This window comes from Archocentrus centrarchus, chromosome 6, assembly GCF_007364275.1.
Source record: "Archocentrus centrarchus isolate MPI-CPG fArcCen1 chromosome 6, fArcCen1, whole genome shotgun sequence".
Lineage (NCBI taxonomy): Eukaryota > Metazoa > Chordata > Actinopteri > Cichliformes > Cichlidae > Archocentrus > Archocentrus centrarchus.
This window is the reverse complement of record NC_044351.1, coordinates 20,217,261-20,241,451: the sequence shown is the minus strand read 5'-3', so window position 1 is coordinate 20,241,451 and position 24,191 is coordinate 20,217,261. Positions and strand designations below refer to the sequence as shown.

General features: G+C 40.0%; 1 protein-coding gene across 1 annotated transcript in view; it reads right to left on the bottom strand.

The window, feature by feature from the left end:
• The window catches only part of sema4ba (sema domain, immunoglobulin domain (Ig), transmembrane domain (TM) and short cytoplasmic domain, (semaphorin) 4Ba), a 36,982-nt gene extending 30,579 nt beyond the window's left edge, over positions 1 to 6,403 (bottom strand). Inside the window, exon 1 of the mRNA XM_030732418.1 lies at positions 6,219 to 6,403. The gene's annotated coding sequence lies outside the window, so the exon portion shown is untranslated. The remainder of the gene's footprint in view (positions 1 to 6,218) is intronic.
• Positions 6,404 to 24,191: the final 17,788 nt, after the last annotated feature.

The window sequence follows — 24,191 nt, the reverse complement described above, 5'->3', positions numbered from 1 at the left end:
TATCAAAATGATACTTCTCTAAACCAAGTTCGTGAGAGTATACAAATGGTAAAGAATGAGGCTAAACTGACAGCTTTGCAAAGTCTCCTTTCTTGCACTTGTAGTCATACTTGTTTATCTGTGTCTTATCTCTGGTGTTAACCCTCAACAGTCAGTATTTAAAAAGTTCTTTTTTAACCTCTTTATCTGGCATACAAACCACATTAAAAAGTCTTTGCGGGGGTAGTCTGTCCTCTTTATGTGGGGTCTGAGAGTGGGGCAGCTGCCCCCCACATCGAGTGACCTCACTTAGTAATGATCAATAGCGAGCTGCACATTCCTAACGCCAAGTATTCAGCAGTCACTTAAGCTTTGGTATCCTAGTCATCCGAGCCATCTTGAGAATCCTTCAGTACAATGATATTTGGGTTAAATTCCAATCATTGAGATCCAATATCCTAGACGACCAGATCTGACCTATAAGGGCAGCAAATCTGGTAAACCATACGAGGGAGATGAGCTCTTGTCAATCAAGCGTATCGGCCTGCTGATGCAGATACTCAAGGTCACACTTGTCAAGCTGGCATTGCTCAGTTTAGATCCAACTTCACATGTTTGCTCTTTACTTTTTTTCTTGTACCCTTTTTATTTGCCCTTTAAATCACACTGTGCACATGCCCAACATTGATCCCTTGGTTTGATGATTTAATGGATGAGTGACTGACTGTTCTACTTAACTAGACAAGCATAATAAGGGGATTAGCAAACTATCAGATGACAGAGCTCAGTGTGCTTGGCTGCAGGTATAGGGGTATGTTATAAATTGCCTCAATTCTACTGAGTAATTTTTAATGAAAAAAAAAAAGGAACAATAATCTAACAAACTTCCAAGTTCATGACATCTTAAAGCCAAATTGCTCTGAGCAGTTAGTTCAGGTAGTACACTTTGAGCATAAAAAGAACCCTTAAAGTTCATGTACCTCCATGTTTGCACTGAAAAAAAAAAACACACCAGTGTGCGCTTGAGATACAATCAAAGCTCTTACATGTCTGCACGGCGCCCAGCTGAATGCGTGTAGGTGGGAGCTGATGTCACGGAGAGATGGAGGTGAAATGGTGTGTTACTAGAAAGTTGAGCCTTTTCATTGTGATGTCAGAGCAGCATGCATTTCCTCACCTATTTCACAACATGGAGCTATTGAGGGATGGTTTAATATTCTGCAATCAAACAGACAAAAAGTACTAAATTAGGAAATTCAGCAGATAACATTAAACCATCTCTCTTTTTTTTTATTTCCCAGTGAATTTCCAGCGAAGGTGGAAAAAAATCCTATTATCTATAATGTAAACCAGAAAAGGTCAACTAGTCATTTAGGCTTATAAAAACAACAAGAACATTCAAGTCTCTGTTGGGAAACATCCAGTAAACCCAAGAGGTTGCTCTGTAGCTTGAGTTGGTCTCTGATGTCACCATGAGGCAAGCAAGCGATTCATCTCATTATTTATAAACTATAAGATGTAAAGTCGGTGATTTGATGCATGAGCGGGGATGGAATAAACAGCCTTGTTTTGCTTGGATCACTAACAAAACAGAAAGAGAAGTGGACAAAAAGAGAGTCCAGATTTCAGATCAGAAGACATTTTAATATTTAATACAGTTTAGTACACTGATATTTCATAATCTATGGTCTGTGCAGGATTGTTTAGGTTTAGTAAGGGTACTGATTTTTCCTATTACTGAAAAGAGTATTTCTTTAATTTATGTATTTTCTGTCACCTAAACCAGTAAGACCCAGTGACCACAGAAGAAGTCATCAACAGTGTTAGTCCCTGTGAGCTTGAACCACACCTGCATGCTGAACAGCTTCATCCCCTCCAGATGTCTGGAGGCCTCTCTAGATCTAGAGCCAGCACATCTATAACTGTCTCCTGGACTGCCCAGACTCTAGTGGATAACTGCCAGATAGAAAGCAGAGATGCAGGGGGATCTGAGCCCTGCAGCCACTTATGCTGCACAAAAAGTGCTGAAAGAGGCCATAGGATGGCCTGTGTACTCTGTCTTAATATATCTCATCTTCAATCCGATCTGATGAATTATTCAACCTGAGCTATCTACTGTGCATCTCACCTAAAACATCTGCCCTGCCAGCCTGTCTGCCAGGTCCGACTTACACTCTGCTCTGCCACAGGAAGCTTTTAGTCTGCTGCTGTCCTGTGGTCTCTGTTGCATTTAACCCCTTTCCTCCATTTCTGTTTCCATCTCTTAGATCTGAGGCATAAAGAGGAAAAGAGATCATGTTACTGTGTCAGAAAATAGGATCACTCTGTAAAAGGTTTTAAAAAAAGGAAAGAAGTGTGTGTGTGTGTGTGTGTGTGTGTGTGTGGGGGGGGGGGGGGGGGGGGGGGCTTGAAACAAACTACCTCACATGACTAATCATCATTTCAAGATCTGAAAGCAGAAGCATTCTGAAAGGTTATAGTCAAGGGCCAAATTGGCAGTAATGATTGACGATTGATGATGATGATATGATGATATATTCAATTAGCAGGCCTGAGCTTTTCCAGCTGCAAACAACTGGTCATTTGCTTCATAAAGCGTGGATGTTCATTTCATATGAACAGTTCTGAGGGTGAAAGAGTTTCAGATATCTCAAAACAACCAAACAGGGGCTACATATTCACACAACAGTCAGCTGACTAAAAATCCCAATTTGCCTGCACTGCCATAAAAATTGATTATCAGATTTACTTCACTGTGTAATATTCCAGCTCAGGCCAACATGACACATGAGCCTTCAGCAGTGAGCCATATTGCACTATTTGTGTCCAAGGTTAGAGAAGAGCAACTATGTCAGTTGAGCAACTATGGCGTTTTAGCCAGTGTCCATCAAATATGTCTCTGTAAAGTAAACAAAGCACATTTATGATGGGGCAATTAGATGTGTGATTGGAGAGCTGAGGCAGGAATGTCTTTAAGGGTCAGCAGCACCATTAGCAGAGTAAAGGGCACAACCTGGAATGCTTAAAGATATCAAATCGCGGCTCAGGGGGAGGGTCAGGCTGAGAAACGAGGCTCAGCTGGAGGTTGATTCAATCATCAGAGCTAGTCTCATGCTTGTGTCAGGAAGGACACAAACATATTCGACCACTAACAGAAACGACCTGATGTACATTTGCTGTATGTGATCTGATAGTCGATCCTTTCTTATTATAGCTTTAAGAGTTAAAATAGAAATTTATAATTAAACATGCAGAAAGAACAGGTGTGAGGTGACGGGTGATGGAAGTACACCCTAAAAAGGGAACTTTGCAACTCTCACATCAGAATATAGGAAATGCTGGCATATGTGTAAACACGCTTCACATAGTTTTACAAAGCAGTTTCAAAGGGTTGCGGACAGTTAAAATGAAGACGAGGTCCCACAGTACTTCATGCATATGTGACATATTTTGGTGCGTGTTTCATAAGGGTTATGAGGCACATCTGTGGGTCTCTGAGACACTGACACGAGAACACTGATCTGGCCATGATCCATGTCCACAGTCATTTCCCACATCATGGCACAGCACTAGACTGGGAATAAACAGAGGAGCCCGCTGTGCTCCCAGAATGCATGTTTGCAGAGTTCCCATCAGTGAGTACACAGTAATAGGACTCCCTGAAGGCCTGTGTTTAACCTTTAGGTTACAAGTGGCTGGCCACTCCACAGCCCTCCCCTCCTGTGCCCCAGCTATTAACCCTTTTTTCTCTTGTTTTTGAGAGCACAAAAAAACAAAAAAAACAAAAAAAAAAACAAAACAAAGGAAGTCAGATAAAATCACAGCATCTTAAGGACATGTGATGTGATTAAAAGGTCCAGAACAGCTACTAAACGGACTTTGTGGTGAGATTAGTTTTGGTCTAACTCTGAATCTCAACTTTTAAGGCAGTATGAACGATTGGCAACACTGAGAAAAAGAAACTGAATAATCTGAGATTTCTTGCCCACTGTGGAAACTCCATCTTCTGATGAGAATCATGTACGTTGACCACAACGTTCCAAAAGCTTGATTTTCTTATATATATATATATATATATATATTGCAGTAGGCAATAATTTAGCTGAATGCACCTTGTATAAAAAAAACAGTATAAATACTGTAGATAGCTGTACTATGCTGGGGCAAGTGTCAACCTGACATTATAAACAGATGAAGGAGGATCAGAGCAGCCTAAAGCTGAGAAAATACCCTCGGGATATGCTGACAAACTAGAAATGTGAACGCGGGGCCAACACATAGGATTAGCTGTGGCAAAACAGTGTGATGCAGCATGATTAATTTCTTTGTCTGTTCTCCACACAACAGATTTAGTAATGTGCAACAGGTTGCTCATTGCTTTGAGCTGCTACCATTCACAGCACACAGTTTTGCCGTTTTGCTTCCACTACTTTGAGCAGACTTGATGCAGCACAGCAGCACCTCAAATACACTTTCAGTCTGCAAAGGAATGTTTCAGCAGCGTTCAGGTCAAGGCAGGCTCTCCACACAAGCAACTACCACCATGTCATAAATTTTACTTTTTTGTGAAGTCTGGATTTGAGCTATTGATATAACAGGCACCATCCTTTACCAACGAGCCAAAGCCTCTCTGACAGCATCATACAGGCAGCTCATTGTCGAGGCCGCCGGCATCCAGAATGCAACTGCCAGCTGTTTTTTTTGTGGATCAAACCAAAAGAAACAGCAGGCCAAGGTCAGCACAGACAAGCTTTTCTCCTACAGCAGACAGATGAATCTCCATATACAAGACCAAAAAAAAAAAAAAAGAGAAAACTCCCTGCCACAAATGTGATAGCACAGTTGATTATATTCCACCCTCTTGTGGGGAATAATCAGCCATTCTTGAAAATTCATGAACGCTCCCATTTATTCCCATTCTGCTGGGTGTTTGTCGATCACTCGAGGATCCGTGCCTGTGTGAAAGCTTGGTTGTGAGGGTTACCGTATTTCTCATGTCCCCTGTTGGTAGATGCTAGACAAACATAGATAAGCTTTTAAGAGGGATATTAAGTTTTCTTGAGGATGTACCCTGTAGGATGACAGTGGTGCTCATTTTCTGATGGTGAAATCACTCTCTACTTCAAAAAGTGTTTTTTTTTTTTAATTTGTTTGTTTTGTTTGTGTGGGATGATCAACATACAGAGTTTGACACCTAAAAGAGAACATTTTCTCTATACACGCAGTCGGCTGCAGTGTATACAGTTATTCAGTCAAACAGCACTATTTGCATATTTATTGAGCATTTTATATATCAGGGAAAAGAAATAAGTGTGGTGTGAGAATAAAGCAAACAATATCATACACAGGTTATTTTTTAAATGCAAAATAATGAACCTAAAACTCACTCCCATGGTGGGTGATTCAACTACTACTCACATTTCTGAGAGTTTGGAATTAGTACTGATTGTTTTGTTAGCAGTTTGTCAGTGGTTTGAATTTCACACATCACTTGATGCTTCCACATCACGAATTCTAATCCATTTATCTTATTCTTACAACACAATGCAAAACCTACACCAGTTTTACTGTGGAAAAGTGTATGCTTATGTTTCAATTTTCCCCTGTTTTGGCCTATTAGATTTTCCACACTCCTCTGGGTTCCCAAAACGTAGCTTGGAGAGGATGCCTGGGTACTTGCACCCACATTTACTAGCCTCTGCCTGCAGATGGAAACCCCATTCCCAAATACAGGCTCACCGCTGAAGAGCTGTGCCTCAGCTTAGAGACAGTCACACATATGCCAAAAAGTGTTAAAATGTAACACACCCAGGCAAATAACTATGATTCTGAGGAAATAAGCCCAAGATCAACATCACTTAATACAAGGGTGTCTCCTACATATACATTGTTACCTACAAATACAAGCACACTACACACAAATGCATTAGCTTGCACTCAGACTGGGTCTTTAATAAGCCCTTTGCCCTCCTATCACCTTACGATAAAGACCTACTGGAGAGGATGGCGGTCTGTCTCATGTCAGCTCACACCCACTTTTCCTTTTAAAGAGAGAAACTAACCTCACATGGGCTCACTCATAAAAACTTCATAATTCTCTATCAGGCAAATGACAGTTTATCCTAGCATTGTTCCAACAGGTAACCAGAACTGCAAGACACTCGCATCAATGATTCATGCAGCCACGGCACCACGCAGTTAATGAACACAGGGGTAGTCATTGTAACAGCATTACTTACACTCTGTCCCAGTCAGCTGTTAAACAGAAACTCACATCTGATCTAAAACAGCTTTCCTTTAGGTTGCACACAGGCAGATTGGTTCCTCGTTGGAGGGTGGGGGGTGTCTGAAGAAAAAAGAAGTCCACAGATACGGAGAAGTTTAAATCTCTTTCAGATGACAGCTCTGAGTCCGCACGTCCACACTCTCCTTCTGTCTGACTCACAGTCCTACTACAGCCTGCCTCTGGCCACTCAACAGGCTGCAGCTCCGCCCATCACTGAGAGGAGGGAAGGGAGGTACACTCCTACAGCCTGATGTTGACTCTTTTTTTTTTTTTACTTAACCCAACAACCTGCTGCACTACTATAAAGACTGAGTGAAATATAAACATCAAATTATACTGTACTGGGAAAGTACAAGACCAAAAATAACATAAGCAAGAATAAAAGAGAGATAAAAGATCAAATATTAACCACAAAGACAATACAATATTAACATCAGATTTATATGTTTTGCATATATTGTATATCCTAACTTTTCACTTTGGTGTGAACCTAAGAAGCTGTTCTGAGCATTTTTGTCTTACATTATTTGCGTTTAAAAAGTCTAAATAAATGCACTAATGTCTCATCATTTTCTAATCATTATACTTTTGGCCGCACTTTCAAAGGGAAATTCCTGTTCCCTGCCAAAGCTCAGAAAGAAACCTGTAAAAACATAAAGACGGGGGTATGATAGCAAAAACAGTTTAATTTTGGATGAGACCCCACTGATCTGAGTAACACATAGTCATGTGAACACTGTATTAAGATGAGTGCTTCCCTACACAAGAACAGATTGGGTTGCAACACTTTTTGCATCGCTCTCAATTACTCAGAGACCATTTGGATTATGCCAACCAATTTTCAATCGATTAAATAAACGTCTATCTGCTAATTACCCATACCATTCAAAGGTGATTAAACATCATTGACAGTGTTTATTTCAGCATGAGAAGTCAGATGCTACAACTGAGGACATTTACAACAGATCAGGGAAGATTATATGTGTGCTGACTAATGCATTTAATTTCATTCACAAAAGTTTGCTTTGTCTCACATAGGTATTATTTTTCAGTAATAATGTAGTATTTTTTATTTGTGCCATATTGATACAGTATCTATTCATTTAATGATATTTCACAGACTATGCAACATCATAGCTGAGCTCTTCAACACTGAGCATGTAAAACTACAAAAAAGCCTGAGTTAATTCAGGCTGCAAATGTCTGCCACTTAAAATGTTTGCCTATTACCATAAAGCCTGATTCCAATGACTATAACTACCACAGTAACTCCAAGTTACCAAAAACTGAACTAAATTGGGAAATCACCTGATTAGTATTCAGGATCTGTGAAAAATTGAAGTTACAACACACAGTCTTTAAAATCTATATTGCTAGTGTTTTATTTGGAAATCTAAATTCCTCAATAAATAATGAGCCTGTAAAACCTTATATATACCATGAAGTGAGAGCCAGTGACCAAAAGGATCACCTCTTTTCTTCTTCTTTTATGGTATACCTGTGAAAAACCAACTAACACACAGCTTTGAGTAGGACTGCTCATTTGTTTACAAACTCGCAGGGAACATTCTTTTCATTCTCCGAGATAATCTAAAACATCACAAATCTGACTGAAGCGTCTAGAATTTTATCATGTACCCACAGCAATGCAACAATAAACTTCTTGAATATTTCCTACATTTTTAAAACTTGAAAACAACATTTGTCCTTTTTCATGCTCCAAAGTTAACCATTTCATGCTATTTTTACTCTACACAGTCTTAGGACTTGTTGTAAATCAGTGACAGTAGCGATGTACTGTACTACAGGCTACATGAGAGGCATGTGAAGAAGAAAGTCATGCATGTGAGTTCAGCCACATAGCAGTTCTAAAATAATAACAGTGGCAAGGACGATGTTTTCAGGCCATGACACTGAAAGTACAACAGAGGTGATGCAACAGTGTCTCAGAAGAGGCCATTACATTACTTGTAAAGGGGACACCCAACTCCAAAGAATCACCTCTTGTGTTTTACAAACAGAGCTTCAATCATTTCATCAATATCTTAATAATAATCACGACTTTTTCAATCTATATTAATCTGATTATACCTCAGTTTTGTTTGATAACATGCCAATAAATGTACATCAAAGTACTTCAAAAGTCTAGTCAAAGTGAAGTGTTACCAAAAATCTTTACATCCCTGCTCCAAAAATATTTCCAGGGTAAATAGAGAGAAGTGTAAGATAGCAGCATTTTGAGACGGGGACGCCTGTTTCGAAAATAGCATATGCTAATTATACACTTTAGGCAACTGCTAAGGAGGGAGACGCGATGCCAAGTTTGAGGTGTTGGGATTCTGAATTTCAGCTCAGTGTTTCTTTACAAAGTCGACTCCACACTGAGGTCGCAGCGAGGATACTCACTCATTTATTTATAACTTTTGCCTGTCAGACAGCTTCCTCGGACTAGTGGCACACCTCTTGTTGAGCTAGACCACCTGCTATTGCCATGCAGAGGACAGCTTGAAACGATCTGAAGGACTTCTCTGGCAGATGTCTAAACACATAGAGCAGACCGGTCAAACAGATACAAACTGGCCCAGTTAATGTGTGTGCCCTAAAAATGTCACTTTTCATTGCCTCTGCTCTCTGACTTCAACAAAAATGCACCCCACCAGTTGCAATTAGCAAACACAGAAATGTTCCTCGGTACGAAATGGTTAACTACCACAGTGGAGACTATGAGGACATTACTCAGGGATGGATAGCCATGAGCTGTTTTTGGAATTGGGTTAATCATAAATATTAAGAGAAGGAAGACATTGGAGTATGAAGTTTGAAAAACTGAACTTATACCTCTACATCTGTATCCATTAATATTCTGAAAGGGCAGCTGTATTATTACTATATGTTCTGCATTTAGGGTAATATTTATTTCCTGAGAGTAAATTTGCTATTGTTTAAAATTGTGGTCACTCATCATGGGCACAAATGTCATGGTAATTTGCGGCTTTCAATGATTTCTTTTAGCTGTTCTTTTTCCAGGGCGGAACAATTGTACAGCATAGATCTTTAATAACTTTAAAAAAGCAAGAATTGGGTGCAAAAGTTTGAATTTATTTAGGATTTTCTCTAATCACGGCAGGGTCAAAAGTATGTATACAGGCTCATATATATACACACACACTCACTTAAATCTTTTAATAAATGGTGCTGAAGGTTCTACAATGTATTTTAACTTGACAAGGCCAAGGCCTATTAGTTCTCATTAGTGACTATGATTGACTACAACTGTCAGTTTCTCTTTGCCAGCATAAAAAGGATTTTTTTGATAGGTTTCATTGGATTGACCGATACTCAGGACTATGGAAAGTCCAAGGAACTCAGTGAACATCTAAGAAGGAGAACTTTAGGTTTACACAAATTGGAAAGGTCTCTTTGTGCCAATTCTAAACAAGGAGAAGAAACTGGTTAGGATGTTCAGGAACAACCCTGGAACCACCAAGGCTCAAACCTACCATGAACTGGAAAGTGCTGGAACACCAGTCTCACTGTTCACATTGAAGCGGGTTTTACATCACCACGGACTGAGAGGGTACCGACCAAGAAAGAACCCCCTGCTCCAAAGTCAACACTTTCAAGCTCAACTGAAATTTGCAGCTGCCTACATAAACAATCCAAATGCCTTCTGGAGAAAATTTTATGGTCCAACCAGACAAGGATTAAGCTATTTGGCCACAATGACAAGAGGTATGTTTGGAGGAGTAAACGTGAGGCTCTCAAATAATGAAGAAGGAGGAGTACATCCAGATTCTTCAGCTTCACCTTAAATTACCAGCTAGATATTTCAAACTTGGACACAATTGGGTATTCCAAAAGGACAATGATCCTGTGGATAAAGCAGGCTAATGTTAAGCTTGTGGAATGGCCTTCCCAAAGCCCCAACGTCAACCCTATTGAAAATCTGTGGACTATGCTTAAAAGTCAGGTCTCTGCCAAGAAACCAACCAGTTTCGATGAACTCTACCAGTACTGCCATGAAGAGGGGTCAGATATCCACACAGAATTATGCCAGAAGCTTGTTGATGGCTAACAAAAGTATTTGGTCAAGGTGCAACTTGCTAAGGGACATTTAATCAAATATTAGTGGGGATGTATGTATATATTTGAGCCTGTATGTATAGTTAAATAAAAATAAATCAACAGAAACAATCACATGATTGTCTAAAATCTCAAAATTGCTGAAAATATATGATGAATCAATTAAACCCTGATATCATGAAGAAGAGCTATGCAGTTGGTTTTAAATTTGATAGCATTAAGCATGTGACACATAATGAGCATGTCTGATTCCAGGCGACCACTTGAAAATGCAATTTTGATCATTCTTCAGCCTCTGCACTTTTCACACACTAAGCAGAAGTGCTGACAAGTCATTCTATATAAATGAATAATTGCCGAGGAATTACAGCGCTGCGATAAGCCCTTGTGTTTCATATATTAGCTTAATGGGAACACAACAGATAGCAGCACTTAAGAGTCACTGAGGCTGACAGAAGCACTGAAGACAACTGAGAAACCCCAGCACCCGACTGTTTTTCAGTATTTGTCAGCGCAGTCCAATGTGTTGAAACACTGTAATTTTGCGAAGCATGTGATAGAAAAATGTGACAGACCAAAAAACAAATTGGCTAACTTCTTCCTCATCGTTCGCCTTTAGCTACATATTGTCAAAATAATGCCTTTTGTATGCCGAAGCTACTCATGGCCTTGTGACAGTCAAATACTTGGCTTGTGCAGAAGCCACACATTTAACAAACTTTTCCTTTTTTTTTTTCAGTAGGAAGGAAGCACATGAGATCCCCCGAGACCTTCACTTTCAGCAATAAAGGTGTTGTTAACATGAACTGGAAAATATTTCACCTTTAGCAAAAACACTGCTATGCATCTTACAGGTTGTCAGCAGTTGCATAGTAACAGCAGGGCCACAGTTGGCACTTGCTTCAAGCATCTGTTCAGTGATACAAGCTAAAAGGAAAATTCCAGTAAACAAACTTGTAAAGCTACCAAAGTCACAGCTACTCAGCTAAGGCCTTCATTGGTCCTCGTACCACATACATTTGCACTGCTTTGACACCAGGTCAGCTGATGATCTGGCAAAGTTCAACATACAGTTTTGAAGTTGTTAAAAATGCTGTTACTGCACTCTGACAGTAACAGCAACAGCTTCCTCCAAATCTTCATTAAACCCATATGATGTTTACACAAAGAAAAATACTCACACAGAAGCTTTTATGGAGTGCCAACCTCTTGTCTTTGATTTATATTTTTGCACTTTAGATTAGATTAAACTCCTCTCATTCTTGGAACTCACAGCACTCAAGACTGCTTTTTCTTGTCAACATAAAGTCTGACATATTAACTATTACTGCAAGTTTGGGATCTGCACAAGAACTTAAACTGTTTTGTTTTTCTAGTTCAAACAAGGGTTTCTAGTTTACATAATGACAGACCCAGTGGAGGACCACTGTTTGCTTAGGGTTTCATAGTCATTGCAAGAATGTGCCCACATGCAGGATGCAGAAGCTGGAAAGGTCAACAACAAAAACAAGTCTTTATAAACTGAAACAAAAAAGTCCAAAGGCATAAACAAAGCAGGAATCCAAAAGAGGAAAAGGCAAAAAGCACAAAGAACACAAGGTGGGAAAAAAAATTGAGCATACTGACAAAGACAAAGGGATGACACATGACTGTATGTATGCTGTGGGCTGATTGCAATATTAGCAACAAGACACAGGTGGAGATAAATATAGATGAGACTAATTAGGGCAAGACACATGAGAAAAAAACCTCAAAAGTAAAACATTAATAACCAAAAGACAATCAACTGACAGAAACATGAAGAGTAACACTAGACATAATAACAGAGACAAAAGACCGGAACAAAACCACACCTGCAGTGATGAAGAACTAAAGGAAACCACAATGAGAGTCATAAGACTTATCAGTAATTTAACATAGATTTCAACTTAGGCCCCTATCACACAGGCCTAGAGACCAGTCAGTGACCCCTCCGGGAATCACCAATCACTAGGGAAAATTTTGCATCCCCTGACTGGTTGGCAAATGGTTGCCGGAGGTTGTTGGCACTCCCTAGGTGAAACTGGTCACAAAAATGCATCTTCCATGCAGGTACTCTGTTAGCAACCAAAGCAATCACAAGGAGGTATCTGGAGCAGCACCCTCTTTGCAACAAGTTTCCCCACTTGTCAGCTGGTTGGGGAAAACACATTTTTCCCTAGTGACCAGGGGTAGCCAGGGGGCTCACCAGCCAGTCTCTAGACCTGTGTGACTGAGGTCTGAAGACCTTGGTCAACAATAAGTGGGCCGTAGCCTGAATCACTGTTCTTATTAACCCACACCTATTACTACACTATATGGCCAAAAGTATTCACTTGCCTGTCTTCACATGCATATGAACTTGAATGACATCCCATTCTTAATCCATAGGGTTTAATGTGATGTCATCCCACCCTTTGCAGCGATAACAGCTTCAACTCTAATGGCAAGGCTTTCCACAAAGTTTAGGAGTGTGTTTATGGGAATTTTTTGACCACTCTTCCAGAAGCGTATTTGTGATGCTGGACAAGAAGGCCTGGCTTGCCGTCTCCACTCTACATGTTTAACTTTATGATATGTTGGACCTTTGTTTGAGAAAATTTTCTCTAACTGGACCTTCTTGAATTTTATTTGAATACCGCTGTCTTAAGGTGAACATTTCATCTATGAAATCAGTGATTGGTTAAAGATCCTCTTTAAATCATTGCTTGTTCTAATTCTTTCAAATAGAATTTTTTTTAACTCAATTTATGATACATTTGTAATCTTTTCTATTTGGAGGAAATGAGAGCTAAACTAGACAGAAAAGTACCAACAGTGGTTACACAGTGTGACACACAGCTGAGGTGACTGATTCATTTTCACATCCAATGTGATGGGAGCAGCATGTCAGATGGTGGGAGATACCCAGCATATGATCAATCACACTCTCCTCAGACACACCTGTGAATGTGGGATGTTGTAATTTTTCATCCCATGCTTTGTGTTTGGTGGAAAAAAATGAAGCTGTGATGGCTTGGCATGACACAGCTAAAGGCATTAGTCCACCACCTCTCACATGAAACTCTCCAGCAGAGAGGGTTTGTGGGATGAGTGCCCTCTGGCAGGGAGGTGATGCCAGTGAACAAACCCTGGTGCGTGTGTGTGCGAGAGAGCTTTCAAGCAGCCTATGTGACTCACCCGGGTCATTAAAGTTGCATACATGGTTATTTCCCCTGTGTCACCCTCTTATATATTACTCACTTCTCTGAAACTGCTACCACAGGTTCCCAGCCTTAACAGTCACATGTTCACCACATCACCACACTGTATGTGTCTGCTTCCTCCACTAATCATTTTCCAATCTTTGCCTTTTTAAAGAGAAACCATTTGTTAAAGCGGGGCAAATGGCACAGCTCCAGAGCAAGTGGGTCAGTTTCAAATCCAACAGAGCAAAAGGAACAGCTCGAATGCTCCTCAGGTGGCCCTCCATATCCGTGGCAGCGGCTCAACTTTCCTGTATTTTCCACCTCAGGTCTCCCTCCCCCACACATACACCACACCACCACCACCACCACCCACTACCACATACAGTAACAACCATGTCCTACAATGCAGGGAGGATAATCTTCTCTTGACGCAGCCAGAAATTTGATTTAGCAGCCACGATTTCTCTCAGCTCATGTCATAGAGTAAATGGGTGGGAAATATGACCTTTCGCACAGTCAGTGATTTTTCTGGATTATTTATACTGCACTAGATGTTCTTTTAATATAAGTGGTTATATCAAGTGATTGTAGGCGATGCTGTAAATCAATGAGCAGGACAGCCAGAAATATCAGACTGACAGAACAGCTGCATTAATGTGATTAACAATCTTTGACTCTTTGCATAAATCATATTTAATTCACTTGATAAAACCCAAACTAGACATTACTGTTTGGTCATTTTATTCCTTAAGATTAAACTGCATCTACTTTGATAAAACTGTACTTTTTAACTTTTTTTTCAAGCAATAATGCAAAAAAAATAATCATGATTCAGGCTTCTCACATGAGACTATTCCTCTTTAATTTTAAGTGATGATTTAAAAGACAGTAAACTGAATATCTTTGCATTCTGGAGTATTTCTTAACTAGTTTACCTTTTAATAACATTTTTACAGTTTTATGTTTTTAAAGGCTAAAAAGAATTGATTAAGAAAATAATATTCACATATTTCAAAAAGAAAACAATACCCTGAAAATATTTATGTACGATATAAACTGCATTCATTTTTGCCCATACTACACACTTCATGTGCACCATAACTATGTTATTAGTAAAGGTTCCATCCATATTCTGCCACTTATGAGGGTCGCAAGGGCAACAGTCTCAGCAGAGATGCCCAGACCTCCCTTTTCCTGGCTAACTCCTCAAGTTCTTCAGGAAGACACCAAGGTGTTCCCAAGCCAGCCAAGAGATATAATCTCTTCAGCATGTCCTGGGTCTGTCCTGGGGCCTCCTCCTGGTGAAACACACCCAGAACATATCACCTAAGAGGCACCCAGAAGGTATCCTGGTCAGCTGCCCAAACCATGTTAACTGGCTCCTTTCAAGAAGACTCTGTTGAGAATGTTCTAGTTCCTCTGAAACAGGGGTGTTAAAAAAAAACACGTCCTTGGTGCCAGTCCTTGAAACCAGTGTTTCAAGTCACTGCAGCAGCTCAGTGGTTTGCACTAATGCCTCAGTGCAAGAGGGTCCTGGGTTTGATCCCAGGCCCTTCTGTAAGGAGTTTGTATGTTCTTCCTGTGTTTGCACTGTTTTTCTCCAGCTCTGGTTTTGCCCACCAGCAAAAAAAAAAAAAATGCCAGGTTAATGCTGTTTATCTCAGCCCAGAACATTTGTGATAAAGATTCTTAATCTCATCAAGTTTTTTCCTGATTAAATAAAGGTTTTTTTTTAAAAAAAAAAATCACAAGGGATCCAAGCCAGAGGTCTACATCATTGTCAATTTTGCAGTCTTCTTGTTGACAAAGACACTAACCATGGTCTGCCATTTCCCACAAATGTAAGACAGATAAACCAAAGACCACTGCTGACCCCGGTTTCTTTAATTTACAATGGTAGCATTTCTTCATAATAACAGAAGATATTCACATCACATGAAAACAGAAATGATCACAACATAAATAAATATTTCACATTTCATAGAACATGTAGTTTAAAATAGTCTATTGATTTGATGATAAGAACATCAGAACCTATACCTGATTGATTTAAATTTGAACAACCTCACATTCACGGTCATATTCTGGTGCAGCTCTTGACCATTTTCAGAGCAGCTGCTGTCTTTAGATTTCTCAGTAGAAGTCTTATAGTGTCTCTTAGTGTTGATAGTTCTAGATCCGACAGTGTGTCAAAATGCCAATCCTTTAAATTCTTTTTTTTAATTTGTGAGAAGCTGAAGAAGAGCAAAAAAATGGCAAAAATTCTCTTGAATGAAAGTATGTTTTGCTTCTGAATCTTCTCCCTCACAAGCATCTGGACTTTGGAGTAGGAGTCTGAACTGACACCCTGACTGACAAAGTCACAATTCATGGTGTGAACTAGTGAATAATAATTTTTTTTTTTAATGTATGCATCCTCCTGGGCTCAACCTCCATAGTTGAAAATTCTCAAGTCTTCTGCTGAAAACTGCTTGATTGTAGCCAGAGATCAAACTCGTCACGACCAATGATGGGAGATGGATCTCTAGCTACATGAAATTTGATTCATTTTGAAACAGGAGTTGATGAGTGCACAGTTTACGTGGTCATTTATAAATAGCTGTGGTGCTGGAATCTGTCTGGATCCAACAAGATGACCTTGAATTGGAGATGGTCCAAATTTATGGTAAGGTTTTTGATTTTTATGGAACTGTCCTCAAAACATTTTCATATTGCATCCTACCCTCAAAGGTAATAAAGTATGTTCTCCTAGTTTATCGATGTCACCTTGTCTTTAAGGTGGTGATGTTGTTAGAAGTGAAAATGGAAAGTGGGACTGTTACTTTCAGTTTTAACCTAGTCACAGCATGTATAAAGTACACCTGCTCTCATAAATAATACACTGTATCCAATCACCTTCAGTTACAAATTACTTCTATCCAGAGAGAAGATCATAAAATAACCTTGAAAAGCATGGTTACCCTTTACCTAATCCAAGCAGAAATTCCTATTCAGAATAAATCCTGATCCCAAAGACCTAATGAGATTGTGCTTCAGAGACCTGTTAGTTCATTAAGCTAATTACTACAAAAGAGAAATGTTATACTCCTAATGTACTGTGTACTCAGGGAAATGGTAAATGACCCAATGAGATAAATACATAGACAAAAGGAAGTGGAAAAGAGTGATGACTCAAACACAGGGAAAACCCTCAGGATGAATTAGTTATAAGGCCATCTACATGTGGGGCAGACAAAACATGAAATATTAAGTTAGCATCTTTAAGGTTAAACAACTCCTGAAAATAATCAACTCCTGTACATCTAGAACCACCCAACTGTGGTGCCGTGCTAGAAGTACGCATCTTGTTCAAAAAGTGTTTAATAAAGCATCTCCACAATGCACCGAAAACTGCTGCTCATTTCTGAAGCAGTTAAAAATCTGCATGCAGATAACGCCCACTGCTTTGCTCATATCAGCTACATGGCTGTCATTGTACACGCCCAGTTATTTTTTTCTTTTTTGGAGCGGACAAATCAAAGTGGGTCAAGTAGTCCAAGGAAGTACGAAATTATTATCAAATGCAAGTCTATTCTTTAAAAAAAAAAAAAAAGTGTAAAAAGCTATAATCTTTTAAAAAAAAGAAAAAGATTTAAGTCAATAAAAAAAGAAAAACCTGAGGGAAAATTCTGCACAGAAGATGAGAAATCATTTCACACCAAAGGTAATTATAGCTTTCCACGACACATGCTGAATTACCTCTGAGCCAGCACGGGGATCCGTCTCATCTTTACCATGGAAACCAACACCATACTAGAGTACATGCACGCACACTGAGGGAGCAATTGCCATGACATCCAGCACTGTGGCAAGAAGAAGCTTTCAGCGACTAGACCAATTTACTCAGCAGCTAACTGGACAGTCAGTCAACCTTCTGTACTGTATATCACTCCCTATTTCACTCACTCTCCTCCTCTCTTTCCTCTCTTTTCCCAGTGAATTTCTTCTGTCATGATGCCAAATGAATTACCTTTTATCAGCAGAGGACAAGGTCTTGCAGTGCTTAGTAGGAGCGGCTCTCATTCAAGTGGTGACAGAGAAAAGGAAGCTCTGCAGGGATCCCAAGAGATGCACAAGGATGCAGCTGAACCGGCACCGCACGCATGCATCCACCGCCACTATCACTACCAGCGAGTGCAACAGCAGCAGAAGCAAATCGGAAGGGGAGGGGTAAAAGAAATATATAAAAAAAAAAAAAGCAGGAGAGGGGGTTGCTCTATCAGCAGCAGGAGCATTACATCATAGGCTGCCTCTGTGGAAGGGTGGGAGAGGAGTGGACAGAGGAAGGGAGGTGCTCCTTGTAGCAGTAAGCTCCCTGCTACTGTTGAGCTCTTTTCTGTGCGTGCACAATTCCAAATTTAATATTTATGATCTGGTAACTGTGAAATGCCCACAGTGGTTAGCGTAAGACCTATTAAATCATTGACTCAGCTGCTCTTAATTGTGTACCTTCACCAGGATTTGTTGTCAGAATTGATATAATATGATGTACACTGTAATGTGGATCATCCCTTTGGGGCAAAGACTGTGTGTGCACGAGTCTGTGTCCAATTCATGGGAGCCCACACAATGTCTATTCTGTGTGGTAACTGAATTGCGTGACCAGTGCTTGCTCACCAGTGCTTGCAAAGCATGCTGATATTCATCCCCAGAAAAAGGTCAACTGAGATGCCCTGGGGCAGTTGCGAGTGGCTAGGTAAAAGTGTTTGGACTTAGAATCTGCTCTCAATGATTAAAATTTGACTGTTGCAACAAATTTGTCAGAAACAGCTACATGAATATGCCGACACACTTTGAGCACATCTGGGAGGCAGTCGCGACCATAATGAGAGATCTAAGGGTCGTCTACCGCAGCAGACAGCTGTTAACCACCTACATGCTGGTGCACCACAGACCACTGCTAGGGACAACAATGCACACAACAACAATGGTTTGTCAGAACCAAATCCCACTTCTTCTGAGTAAACACAAACAAAGCACCCACAAGTATGTGCATGCTGTCAAAAGGATACACATTGCTCAGCTAACAATATAGACTCAGTGCAACAGCAGATAATAACAGTGGTTTCCATGCCAGGTAGAAGGAAAGTTGTTACGAGCACCGGGAAAATCACTGTTGATGTAAGGAATTAAAGGAAGCGTGCAAATTACTGTTGTTCCACTTTAAAATGGTCTTTTGAAAAGCAAGAAGTACTTAAAATTACATTTGTTTTCACTGAAAATGACTTTTTATTACTATTATTTATTATTATGTATGTTTTTTCTTAATGGGTGGATTAAGTTAATTATTAAAAAAATGATCAAGCTTTGAGATTCTTAGCTGACTAAGAATCTCAAAACAAGTAAAGTAAACCCACTGTATGCCCCCTGTTGAGCACCAGACAAACAAATTTACCAATTGGAGGTGAAGCAAGCTGAAGACCCAAATATTTTTGGTAATTAACAGATGGATTCAATCCCAGGCTTCAACATGTTTGCTGGGAGGAAAAAATATAGTTTACTGTTAGCGCTAATAATGATAATAATTCCATCTTGACTGTATAATGTATGGAGTGGCACAGCAGTCGATAAAACAAACAGACTGTAACACATTATGCAAATGGACTGCTGCTCTCTCTAAAGTGACATCTGTTACAACTCAAACAATTTGAAATAAGTATCAGATTAACGCTTTACAAAAAATATTTTCACAGCAAGCAATTTGTTCAAGTCAATGATATCATGAACAGACAAGAAATAAAACTCATCTGTAATTTAGCGCTGCACAAGTATTAACTACAAGGACAGCTGACAAGCAAATCTGGTACTTAAGTCAGTGTATGTATCAGATCTGTACCAGGTGTGATAAAAATGCTACATTCAGAATCAATTCTGTTGAGCACCAGTATCTGGTGATGGTGGAGGTCATTTGAGTGCAGAGAACTCACTGTCATGATCAAGAAACCAATGTGAGATTATTAGAGCTTTGTGATAATGAGCATTATCCTCCAGGAAACAGTCATCAGAAGATTTGTACACTGTGATCATAAAGGGACTGACATGATCAGCAACAATGCTCAGGTAGGATGCTCACCATTACATCACCACCAGGAGCCTGAACTATTAATACAAGGCAAGACGGATCCATTCTTTGTTGTTTACTCCAAATTGTGACCCTACCGTCGAAATGTTGCAGCAGATATCAAGACTCATCAGACAGGTGTGAATTTCAGCCTCAGTTTCCTGTTTCTAGCCGACTGTAGAGACACTCAGTGTGCTCTTCTGCTGCTGTAGCCCATCTGCTTCAAGGTTCCATGTGTTGTGCATTCAGAGGTGCTCTTCTGCATACATTGGTTGTAATGAACGGGTATTTTAGTCTTGTCTTCCTATCAGCTCAAAGTAGTTAGGCCACTCTCCTCTGACCCCTAGGCATCTCCCAGACAACTACTGCTCACTGGATATTTTCTCTTTTTCACACAGTTCTCAATAGAGAACAATAGAGATCGCTGTGTGGCTAAATCCCAGTAGATCAGCAGTTTCTGAAATACTCAAATCAGCAGCCCGTCTGGCACCAACAACCATGCCACATTCAAAGTCACTTAAATCAACTTTTTCCCCTATTCTTGATGCTCAGTTTGGCTTTAGTAGGTTGTCTTGACCATGCCTAAATGCATTGAGTTGCTGCCATGTGACTAGCTGATTAGATATTTGCATTAATGAGCTAACAAAGTTAGGTATATCAAAGCTGCTGAATGTATGCAAACCAACCATTTATTTAGATAGCTCTTTTTCCTGTCAGCTTATATTGTTATATTGTTATTTTATTGTTATTTTTTCACAGCAATGCTCAGGTTGCGTTACACCAGGTGTGTGACTTTTCTTTTTTTTTTTTTTTTGCATTTTTGGCCACAGCGGCTTTTTGTGACAGTGGAGAGAGAGACAGGAAATGGGGGAAAGATACAGGGGAAGACACGCAGGCAAATTGGCGACGAGCCGGGATGCGAACCCACACTGCCCGCACCTCAACGCGGCATGTGTATGTGGTCGCCGGCTTCACCACTAAGCCTCCCAGACGCCCCGGGTGTGTGTCTTTGATGTCAAGTCTGACCCAGTTTTTTTTCTGCCCATTGCATGGGGTCAAATCACACCCAGAGAGTGTCAGAAACAGTGTTTAGTCTGCCGGGGGTCTTTAACTTTGAAAACTGAACCGATTCTCCATTCTTGTGTCTGACTTGCGCTCTTCATCATCTGCTCTGTGCAATTTAATGCGGCTTACATCAAAAACACACCCATTTCTATTTTGAGTGACAGAGTGGACAGCCACTGCTGAAATGCATGGAATTGCAAGAATTGTCTTATGTGCACATGATTAGCTTTGCTGGCCACGTTGGAGCCAGAACACCACACAGCTGCACTCAGTGTTTTCCTGGGACTCAGAGGTTTGGTATTGTTTTAGATAGATTAACTCGTGCTAATCTACTGTTAATACTTTTAGAGTTGTCGCCAAGTCGAGAAACGTTATCATTACCCGTTTCATCTGTTACACTCAACTGCATACATGTGTCTGTTTCACCATGATGCACACATGAGCAGAGCAGAGCCAAGGGGACAAACATAAACTGTGAAACTGAGAGCAGAGGACAGCACCAAAATAATAGTAGAGACTCCCACGCTCAGCTGAAATGAAGCCAGTGCACATAAATTGAGTAAAGAACATGAATAAAAAAATTTTTTTTAAATCTTCAGTTATTGCACCGTGTGACTCTTACAGTGGGGTGTGAGAGGTCACTTTTAATCTGCTTATATATAGTTTTAAAAATCAGAAACAACAGTTAAAGTGAGATGCTGGCATGAATTTACACCCACGAGCACCCAGACCTGTGACCAATACATTGAATAAAGAAGCTCTAATTATAATACATGTCAGGACTTCAAGCATTCACACTGGATGATCTCATGTTCTTCAAAACAGTAATACTCAGTAGCTGATGTGATATAAGACCACTGACAAATCAAATTCATATTCTTCTGTGGGTCTTTTAATCCAGCAGGATTCTGGTCATTGTTGAGTTCAACTTAGCTCACAAGAATTATTGTTCCTGAGGAATGTAATGTTGGATGAGCTCCACAAATAGAAGAAAATAAACCAAACATTAATATGTTAGGACAGTTGCTACAGCATGTTTTAGAAGTTAAGTCCAAATGAAGGCTACCAATTTACACTGAAGCAAAGATGATACAGCGTGTCCTGAAAGGCAGCAATGACAGAGCAGAGACACTTTTAATTTAAGAGTAAAGCCTGGCTCTTGTAATGTTTGCAGACAATGAGCATCTGCTATCTGCATTGTGTAACCCTTTCTCCACACAAAATAAATGACACCAAAATATTGAGCTTTGTGTTGATGAAAAATAAAGAATATGGGCAAGATGAAACAATTATTAGTGCACTGCATCACAGTCAAGCAAACTCAGAGCAGAGATTCAACATTGCAACTTGCAGATGTGACCTTCACTGGAACAGTAACATTATCTCAGTTACAATGCACCCAAACAGAGGAAGAATATAAAGGAGCAGTGTATGTGAGGCCTTGATAAGTGTGACAGTATATGAGGAAAAATCAATCCAAGTGCTCTTTTGTCTGTCTCATTTTAAAATGGAGCACACAACATTCCTCACATGCCGAGTATTGTAGGTTGGCTGGAACGCAGACTGTACTCGGACAAGGCTGTGTGATTTCCAGTGTGTGTGACACTATTCATGGATGGTGTCTGAGGAAGGAGGGTAACCCAGAATGTAAACAGCACTCCAGATGGGCCTGACCTTTGCTAACACGAATTGGCTGAACCCCCTGTGACTGCAGGGGACTACAGCATTGAAATATTATTGCCACAGCAGCCAATCATGCAGCTTTTCCAATGAAAAGCCTCTTTGGCAAAGTGATGTCTGTTTCACAGTTACAAACAGATTCAAGCACTTCTTTGCAAAAAGGAAAAGGAAAAAAAAAACACAATGACAGTACAGAGAGACAAGGGAGTGACCTTGACTTGAGCACATCCTGTTCTTTAGGAATACAAAGATCTTTTTCAGGGGTTCCGAGCATAAATTTTAAAAGATTAGCACTCTAACAAAATCAAATGTGAAGTTTTGGACAAACCCATTATAAGCATGGCATTAAAAGCCCAGATGTGAGAAGACTTTAATGTTCCCATTATGGCATCCTCATTGTGTCTGAAAAAAAAAGTCCCTCTAGCAGCCCCATGGAGTTTTTACAAATATCCTTTTTGAAAAGTAAAAGAACATGCACGCTGCCACTTTTGACCATGTATAAATATTACAGTTATTATGAATCATATACAAGCCAAGAAGCAATCAATTTTCATAATCCAATTTAAGAGAATATCCCCTGGAGAGTAAAGTGTCAATGAATTATTCAAATTTCACACATGCAGGAAGAGACGGTCAACTGTGATACATGGTGTTGATTGATCTCACTTAGCAGCAGAAGCCTTATCCCCACCCCCCACACTCACTGGGCTCTAGAGACTACTTCAGAATTAAAGAGGTCAAAGGTGATTGGCTGATCTGCTATGACGCCACTGAACAGCAGCAGGAATAATCAACCATCTCTCATGTTTCCGCGTTGTCACATACGGTAGAGTACAGCTAACTAACACGAGCATTAGAGCAATGGCAGTCTTCACACACGCAAAGCCATCCGAGGTGAAAAAGTGCACATTGGTGCACAACATAACTCACTTTCTTTATGAGATTATTGAGCAGGAGCTTTTGAATTCAAGATGTGACAAGTCTAAGACACCCAAACTGAACACTTAATGCTCTTACATAACACAGGTATCTTTTTTCTATTGGCAAACCTGTCTGGTATGTTTTACAGGACAAAAACACATTTATTTAAACTGTCAAAGATAAAAAAATAAAAAAAAACAGCAGGAATACATTTAGCTGTTTAAACAGGTGATTTCTGTCACCACTGAACTCTGGCTTATTTCAACTAAAAAAATAAGTCCATACCCTACTATATGTCAAGCTTTATAGGCAGCAGATAGTTTGAACAAATGTTTTAACAACAGCCTCTGTGAATAAATTGACCCTTCTTACATAAACTTCTAGATCTTGTCAGCTCTGACCACATCCATGTGCACATCACTGCATGTTCCAGCTTACATCCCAGCTTATGTCCTTGAAAGTTTTATGAAGGCACAGTGTTTAGAGTAATCAGGAGCAGATGCTGCCATCAGTAAAAAGATGAAGAGCGGCAGTTGCATCTTATTACTGCGCCTTAGAATAGTGATGTTAATCCTCAGCACCAGCTTTTTACAGCTGAAAGATAACAGGGTCCCACCCTTGGCACCTTCCTTCAGGGTCTCAGGGTCTTTGGCACAGCTGCTCAGATAAAGCTCTGTTACAATGTGGGACATGCACAGTACCAGCATTGGTATTTTGGGTACATGTTTGCTCTTCTTAACTTATAAGAGAGCTGGATTTATAGTGATGGATGCATTCACAAGTGTTCTCACTTCCTAATACGGTATGCTTTGGTCTGCAGACCAACTTGGAAAAGATATATCTCTGAAAGGTAAAAGAAAGAACGAGCCCC